We start from the raw sequence: 8,776 nt of genomic DNA, 5'->3' as shown, positions 1-8,776 counted from the left end.
TGAAAAAGGATTAAAATAAAGTTCCAACAGTACATGAGATGATCAGACTGAACCAACTGCTATCTTAAAATGTTTATTCAGTTAGGAAACAGAGGATGTATTACATAAAGTTATCACAGAATTAAAGTTATCACACAATTATATAATAAATCCTCACTCACACAGACAAACATGGCTTCATTATTGTTCACAGTTTATTATCATAGTTTCTCACAGATCCTGGCTTCCACTGTTAGAATGGCTGAGCGAGAGGAGGTGGGGCTTTTATTGAAGTATCTATGTGGACCCTACTACAGTTTAACCAGCTCAGCTATAGACTACACCAGCATGACTAGTATCTATGTGGACCCTACTACAGTTTAACCAGCTCAGCTATAGACTACACCAGCATGACTAGTATCTATGTGGACCCTACTACAGTTTAACCAGCTCAGCTATAGACTACACCAGCATGACTAGTATCTATGTGGACCCTACTACAGTTTAACCAGCTCAGCTATAGACTACACCAGCATGACTAGTATCTATGTGGACCCTACTACAGTTTAACCAGCTCAGCTATAGACTACACCAGCATGACTAGTATCTATGTGGACCCTACTACAGTTTAACCAGCTCAGCTATAGACTACACCAGCATGACTAGTATCTATGTGGACCCTACTACAGTTTAACCAGCTCAGCTATAGACTACACCAGCATGACTAGTATCTATGTGGACCCTACTACAGTTTAACCAGCTCAGCTATAGACTACACCAGCATGACTAGTATCTATGTGGACCCTACTACAGTTTAACCAGCTCAGCTATAGACTACACCAGCATGACTAGTATCTATGTGGACCCTACTACAGTTTAACCAGCTCAGCTATAGACTACACCAGCATGACTAGTATCTATGTGGACCCTACTACAGTTTAACCAGCTCAGCTATAGACTACACCAGCATGACTAGTATCTATGTGGACCCTACTACAGTTTAACCAGCTCAGCTATAGACTACACCAGCATGACTAGTATCTATGTGGACCCTACTACAGTTTAACCAGCTCAGCTATAGACTACACCAGCATGACTAGTATCTATGTGGACCCTACTACAGTTTAACCAGCTCAGCTATAGACTACACCAGCATGACTAGTATCTATGTGGACCCTACTACAGTTTAACCAGCTCAGCTATAGACTACACCAGCATGACTAGTATCTATGTGGACCCTACTACAGTTTAACCAGCTCAGCTATAGACTACACCAGCATGACTAGTATCTATGTGGACCCTACTACAGTTTAACCAGCTCAGCTATAGACTACACCAGCATGACTAGTATCTATGTGGACCCTACTACAGTTTAACCAGCTCAGCTATAGACTACACCAGCATGACTAGTATCTATGTGGACCCTACTACAGTTTAACCAGCTCAGCTATAGACTACACCCGCATGACTAGTATCTATGTGGACCCTACTACAGTTTAACCAGCTCAGCTATAGACTACACCAGCATGACTAGTATCTATGTGGACCCTACTACAGTTTAACCAGCTCAGCTATAGACTACACCAGCATGACTAGTATCTATGTGGACCCTACTACAGTTTAACCAGCTCAGCTATAGACTACACCAGCATGACTAGTATCTATGTGGACCCTACTACAGTTTAACCAGCTCAGCTATAGACTACACCAGCATGACTAGTATCTATGTGGACCCTACTACAGTTTAACCAGCTCAGCTATAGACTACACCAGCATGACTAGTATCTATGTGGACCCTCCTACAGTTTAACCAGCTCAGCTATAGACTACACCCGCATGACTAGTATCTATGTGGACCCTACTACAGTTTAACCAGCTCAGCTATAGACTACACCAGCATGACTAGTATCTATGTGGACCCTACTACAGTTTAACCAGCTCAGCTATAGACTACACCAGCATGACTAGTATCTATGTGGACCCTACTACAGTTTAACCAGCTCAGCTATAGACTACACCAGCATGACTAGTATCTATGTGGACCCTACTACAGTTTAACCAGCTCAGCTATAGACTACACCCGCATGACTAGTATCTATGTGGACCCTACTACAGTTTAACCAGCTCAGCTATAGACTACACCGGCATGACTAGTATCTATGTGGACCCTACTACAGTTTAACCAGCTCAGCTATAGACTACACCGGCATGACTAGTATCTATGTGGACCCTACTACAGTTTAACCAGCTCAGCTATAGACTACACCGGCATGACTAGTATCTATGTGGACCCTACTACAGTTTAACCAGCTCAGCTATAGACTACACCGGCATGACTAGTATCTATGTGGACCCTACTACAGTTTAACCAGCTCAGCTATAGACTACACCGGCATGACTAGTATCTATGTGGACCCTACTACAGTTTAACCAGCTCAGCTATAGACTACACCGGCATGACTAGTATCTATGTGGACCCTACTACAGTTTAACCAGCTCAGCTATAGACTACACCGGCATGACTAGTATCTATGTGGACCCTACTACAGTTTAACCAGCTCAGCTATAGACTACACCGGCATGACTAGTATCTATGTGGACCCTACTACAGTTTAACCAGCTCAGCTATAGACTACACCAGCATGACTAGTATCTATGTGGACCCTACTACAGTTTAACCAGCTCAGCTATAGACTACACCAGCATGACTAGTATCTATGTGGACCCTACTACAGTTTAACCAGCTCAGCTATAGACTACACCAGCATGACTAGTATCTATGTGGACCCTACTACAGTTTAACCAGCTCACCTGTAGACTACACCAGCATGACTAGTATCTATGTGGACCCTACTACAGTTTAACCAGCTCAGCTATAGACTACACCAGCATGACTAGTATCTATGTGGACCCTACTACAGTTTAACCAGCTCAGCTATAGACTACACCAGCATGACTAGTATCTATGTGGACCCTACTACAGTTTAACCAGCTCAGCTATAGACTACACCAGCATGACTAGTATCTATGTGGACCCTACTACAGTTTAACCAGCTCAGCTATAGACTACACCCGCATGACTAGTATCTATGTGGACCCTACTACAGTTTAACCAGCTCAGCTATAGACTACACCAGCATGACTAGTATCTATGTGGACCCTACTACAGTTTAACCAGCTCAGCTATAGACTACACCAGCATGACTAGTATCTATGTGGACCCTACTACAGTTTAACCAGCTCAGCTATAGACTACACCAGCATGACTAGTATCTATGTGGACCCTACTACAGTTTAACCAGCTCAGCTATAGACTACACCAGCATGACTAGTATCTATGTGGACCCTACTACAGTTTAACCAGCTCAGCTATAGACTACACCAGCATGACTAGTATCTATGTGGACCCTCCTACAGTTTAACCAGCTCAGCTATAGACTACACCCGCATGACTAGTATCTATGTGGACCCTACTACAGTTTAACCAGCTCAGCTATAGACTACACCAGCATGACTAGTATCTATGTGGACCCTACTACAGTTTAACCAGCTCAGCTATAGACTACACCAGCATGACTAGTATCTATGTGGACCCTACTACAGTTTAACCAGCTCAGCTATAGACTACACCAGCATGACTAGTATCTATGTGGACCCTACTACAGTTTAACCAGCTCAGCTATAGACTACACCCGCATGACTAGTATCTATGTGGACCCTACTACAGTTTAACCAGCTCAGCTATAGACTACACCAGCATGACTAGTATCTATGTGGATCCTACTACAGTTTAACCAGCTCAGCTATAGACTACACCAGCATGACTAGTATCTATGTGGACCCTACTACAGTTTAACCAGCTCAGCTATAGACTACACCAGCATGACTAGTATCTATGTGGACCCTACTACAGTTTAACCAGCTCAGCTATAGACTACACCGGCATGACTAGTATCTATGTGGACCCTACTACAGTTTAACCAGCTCAGCTATAGACTACACCGGCATGACTAGTATCTATGTGGACCCTACTACAGTTTAACCAGCTCAGCTATAGACTACACCGGCATGACTAGTATCTATGTGGACCCTACTACAGTTTAACCAGCTCAGCTATAGACTACACCGGCATGACTAGTATCTATGTGGACCCTACTACAGTTTAACCAGCTCAGCTATAGACTACACCGGCATGACTAGTATCTATGTGGACCCTACTACAGTTTAACCAGCTCAGCTATAGACTACACCAGCATGACTAGTATCTATGTGGACCCTACTACAGTTTAACCAGCTCAGCTATAGACTACACCAGCATGACTAGTATCTATGTGGACCCTACTACAGTTTAACCAGCTCAGCTATAGACTACACCAGCATGACTAGTATCTATGTGGACCCTACTACAGTTTAACCAGCTCAGCTATAGACTACACCAGCATGACTAGTATCTATGTGGACCCTACTACAGTTTAACCAGCTCAGCTATAGACTACACCAGCATGACTAGTATCTATGTGGATCCTACTACAGTTTAACCAGCTCAGCTATAGACTACACCAGCATGACTAGTATCTATGTGGACCCTACTACAGTTTAACCAGCTCAGCTATAGACTACACCAGCATGACTAGTATCTATGTGGACCCTACTACAGTTTAACCAGCTCAGCTATAGACTACACCAGCATGACTAGTATCTATGTGGACCCTACTACAGTTTAACCAGCTCAGCTATAGACTACACCAGCATGACTAGTATCTATGTGGACCCTACTACAGTTTAACCAGCTCAGCTATAGACTACACCAGCATGACTAGTATCTATGTGGACCCTACTACAGTTTAACCAGCTCAGCTATAGACTACACCAGCATGACTAGTATCTATGTGGACCCTACTACAGTTTAACCAGCTCAGCTATAGACTACACCAGCATGACTAGTATCTATGTGGACCCTACTACAGTTTAACCAGCTCAGCTATAGACTACACCAGCATGACTAGTATCTATGTGGACCCTACTACAGTTTAACCAGCTCAGCTATAGACTACACCAGCATGACTAGTATCTATGTGGACCCTACTACAGTTTAACCAGCTCAGCTATAGACTACACCAGCATGACTAGTATCTATGTGGACCCTACTACAGTTTAACCAGCTCAGCTATAGACTACACCAGCATGACTAGTATCTATGTGGACCCTACTACAGTTTAACCAGCTCAGCTATAGACTACACCAGCATGACTAGTATCTATGTGGACCCTACTACAGTTTAACCAGCTATAGACTACACCAGCATGACTAGTATCTATGTTGACCCTACTACAGTTTAACCAGCTCAGATATAGACTACACCAGCATGACTAGTATCTATGTGGACCCTACTACAGTTTAACCAGCTCAGCTATAGACTACACCAGCATGACTAGTATCTATGTGGACCCTACTACAGTTTAACCAGCTCAGCTATAGACTACACCAGCATGACTAGTATCTATGTGGACCCTACTACAGTTTAACCAGCTCAGCTATAGACTACACCAGCATGACTAGTATCTATGTGGACCCTACTACAGTTTAACCAGCTCAGCTATAGACTACACCAGCATGACTAGTATCTATGTGGACCCTACTACAGTTTAACCAGCTCAGCTATAGACTACACCAGCATGACTAGTATCTATGTGGACCCTACTACAGTTTAACCAGCTCAGCTATAGACTACACCAGCATGACTAGTATCTATGTGGACCCTACTACAGTTTAACCAGCTCAGCTATAGACTACACCAGCATGACTAGTATCTATGTGGACCCTACTACAGTTTAACCAGCTCAGCTATAGACTACACCAGCATGACTAGTATCTATGTGGACCCTACTACAGTTTAACCAGCTCAGCTATAGACTACACCAGCATGACTAGTATCTATGTGGACCCTACTACAGTTTAACCAGCTCAGCTATAGACTACACCAGCATGACTAGTATCTATGTGGACCCTACTACAGTTTAACCAGCTCAGCAGTACTATAATAGAGATAAAACCCAGGATAGAGGGGCTGAGTGAATGTGGTCTGGACTCTGTGGAGGAGGGTCATTGTGTCAGAGACACTGTAGAAGGACAGAGTACCTGCCTTGTGATCCAGGTACACTCCTACTCTGGAGGACTGAGGACCTGATACTTTAGTCTCAACATTATTGTGTATGAAATAATAACCATCACTACAGCACAGTAAACTCCAGGACTTGTTATTGTATCCAAATATATTACCTCTCTCTGTTCTGCTGATGTCTTTATATGAGACTGCTGTATCAACAACATTACCACTCCACTCCACCTCCCAGTAACAGCGTCCAGACAGACCCTCTCTACACAGAACCTGCCACCGGTTGGTGAATCTGTCTGGATGGTCAGGATATGGTTGGACTTGGCCTGTACAGGTCACCTTTCTGTTCCCTTTAGACAGAGAGAGGTGTCTGTTTGCTGTGTTTGGGTCCAGTGTGAGCTGACAGGAATCTGGGAGAAGAGCAGAGACCAATGAGGGGAGTCAGAACAATAAGTTAAGTCAGATACTGTATCTACCCTGTCTTTGATTAGAGCACAGCAGAGATCAAATCAGAGAAATATGAGGAGTCAGATAGATACCCAGTCTTTGATTAGATCTACTATTGCTATATATTTCTAGAGGGATTGTTAGGAGTGGCAGTAAAAAGAGACTGTTAGTTACTTCACAATAAAGAGACTCACATTGTAACAACTGTTCTCTGGTCTTGGGCTCTGGAGGCAGAACAACCTCCACTATATTCACTACAGACACACAAACACATTGACAGAGAGAGGGAATGTTATCATCATACCATATTCCACATGTATATGACTAGTAGGGAACTTTCAATGGTCTAAAGTTGATGTTCTGATTGTTTTCAACACACCTGTAGTGGAGATCTTGGTCCATTCTCCTTTAAGGAAGTCTTCTAGTTTCTCTCTCAGTTCAGACACAGTCTTACTCACATCTCCAAAGTACTGAAGAGGACGGACAACGATGCTGGGTAAGTCTGAAGATACACTGATACTGGAGAGAGACTGATAACTCTGGAGAGAGAGACAGACAGAGAGAGACAGAGAAAGACAGAGAGAGAGAAAGACAGAGAGAGGGACACAGAGAGAGACAGAGGGACAGAGAGGGACAGAGAGAGAGAGAGAGAGGGACACAGAGAGAGACAGAGGGACAGAGAGGGACAGAGAGAGAGAGAGAGACAGAGGAACAGAGAGAGAGACACCGAGACCCAGAGAGAGGGGGACACGGACAGAGACACAGAGAGAGGGACACCGAGAGAGACAGAGAGAGAGACAGAGAGAGAGACAGAGGGACAGAGGGAGAGAGAGAGACAGAGAGAGAGAGCGAGGGAGAGAGGGACAGAGAGAGAGAGAGAGGGACAGAGAGGGAGAGAGAGAGCGAGAGAGAGAGGGACAGTGGGACAGAGGGACACAGAGAGAGAGGGACACAGAGAGAGGGAGGGACACAGAGAGAGAGGGACACAGAGAGAGGGAGGGACACAGAGAGAGGGAGGGACACAGAGAGAGGGAGGGACACAGAGAGAGGGAGGGACACAGAGAGAGGGAGGGACACAGAGGGACAGAGAGGGACACAGAGAGAGGGGGGGACACAGAGAGAGGGGGGGACACAGAGAGAGGGGGGGACACAGAGAGAGCGGGGGACACAGAGAGAGCGGGGGACACAGAGAGAGCGGGGGACACAGAGAGAGCGGGGGACACAGAGAGAGGGGGGACACAGAGAGGGACACAGAGAGAGGGGGGACACAGAGAGAGGGACAGAGGGAAAGAGAGGAGGGACAGAGAGAGAGAGAGAGGAGGGACAGAGAGAGAGAGGAGGGAAAGAGAGAGAGAGAGAGGGACAGAGAGAGGGAGAGACACAGAGAGAGAGATACACAGAGAGAGAGAGAGAGAGAGAGAGAGGGAGAGAGGGACAGAGAGAGAGAGAGGGACAGAGAGAGAGAGAGACACACAGAGAGAGAGAGAGAGGAGGGACAGAGAGAGAGAGACACAGAGAGAGAGAGAGAGAGAGAGAGGGAGAGAGGGACAGAGAGAGAGAGAGAGAGGGACAGAGAGAGAGAGGGACACAGAGAGAGACAGAGGGACAGAGAGGGACACAGAGAGAGACAGAGGGACAGAGAGGGACACAGAGAGAGGGAGGGACACAGAGAGAGGGAGGGACACAGAGAGAGGGAGGGACACAGAGAGAGGGAGGGACACAGAGAGAGGGAGGGACACAGAGAGAGGGAGGGACACAGAGAGAGGGAGGGACACAGAGAGAGGGACAGAGAGGACAACATAATGATTGAGATGAATATTTTCACATGAAGTTCATTTCATATCACATGTAACAAGACAGTTTAGTTACCTGGAGGAAATGGATGTGATCCTCTGTGTGTGAGAGCTGCTCCAGCTCAGTGCTTCTCTTCCTCAGCTCAGCTATCTCCTGCTTCAGTTGCTCCAGGACTCCTTCAGCTTCACTCACTTGATCCTTCTCTTGGGCTCTGATCAGCTCCTTCACCTCAGAGCTCCTTCTCTCAATGGAGCGGATCAGCTCAGTAAAGATCTGATCACTGTCCTCCACTGCTGCCTGTGCAGAGCGCTGTTAAGAGAGAGAGAGAGAGAGGGACAGAGAGAGAGACAGAGAGACAGAGACAGAGAGAGAGAGAGAGAGAGAGAGAGAGAGAGAAAAGAGAGGGACAGAGAGAGAGAGAGAGAGGGACAGAGAGAGAGA

General features: G+C 45.7%; 1 pseudogene; it reads right to left on the bottom strand.

Annotated features, from left to right (window-relative positions):
• Positions 1-5,989: 5,989 nt before the first annotated feature.
• LOC123734129 (tripartite motif-containing protein 16-like) overlaps positions 5,990-8,776 on the bottom strand; it is an 8,173-nt pseudogene continuing 5,386 nt past the window's right edge.

Source organism: Salmo salar, unplaced genomic scaffold (assembly GCF_905237065.1).
Source record: "Salmo salar unplaced genomic scaffold, Ssal_v3.1, whole genome shotgun sequence".
NCBI classification, from domain to species: Eukaryota; Metazoa; Chordata; class Actinopteri; order Salmoniformes; family Salmonidae; genus Salmo; species Salmo salar.
Note: the sequence above shows the minus strand (reverse complement) of the source record. Positions and strands in the feature narration are given on the sequence as shown.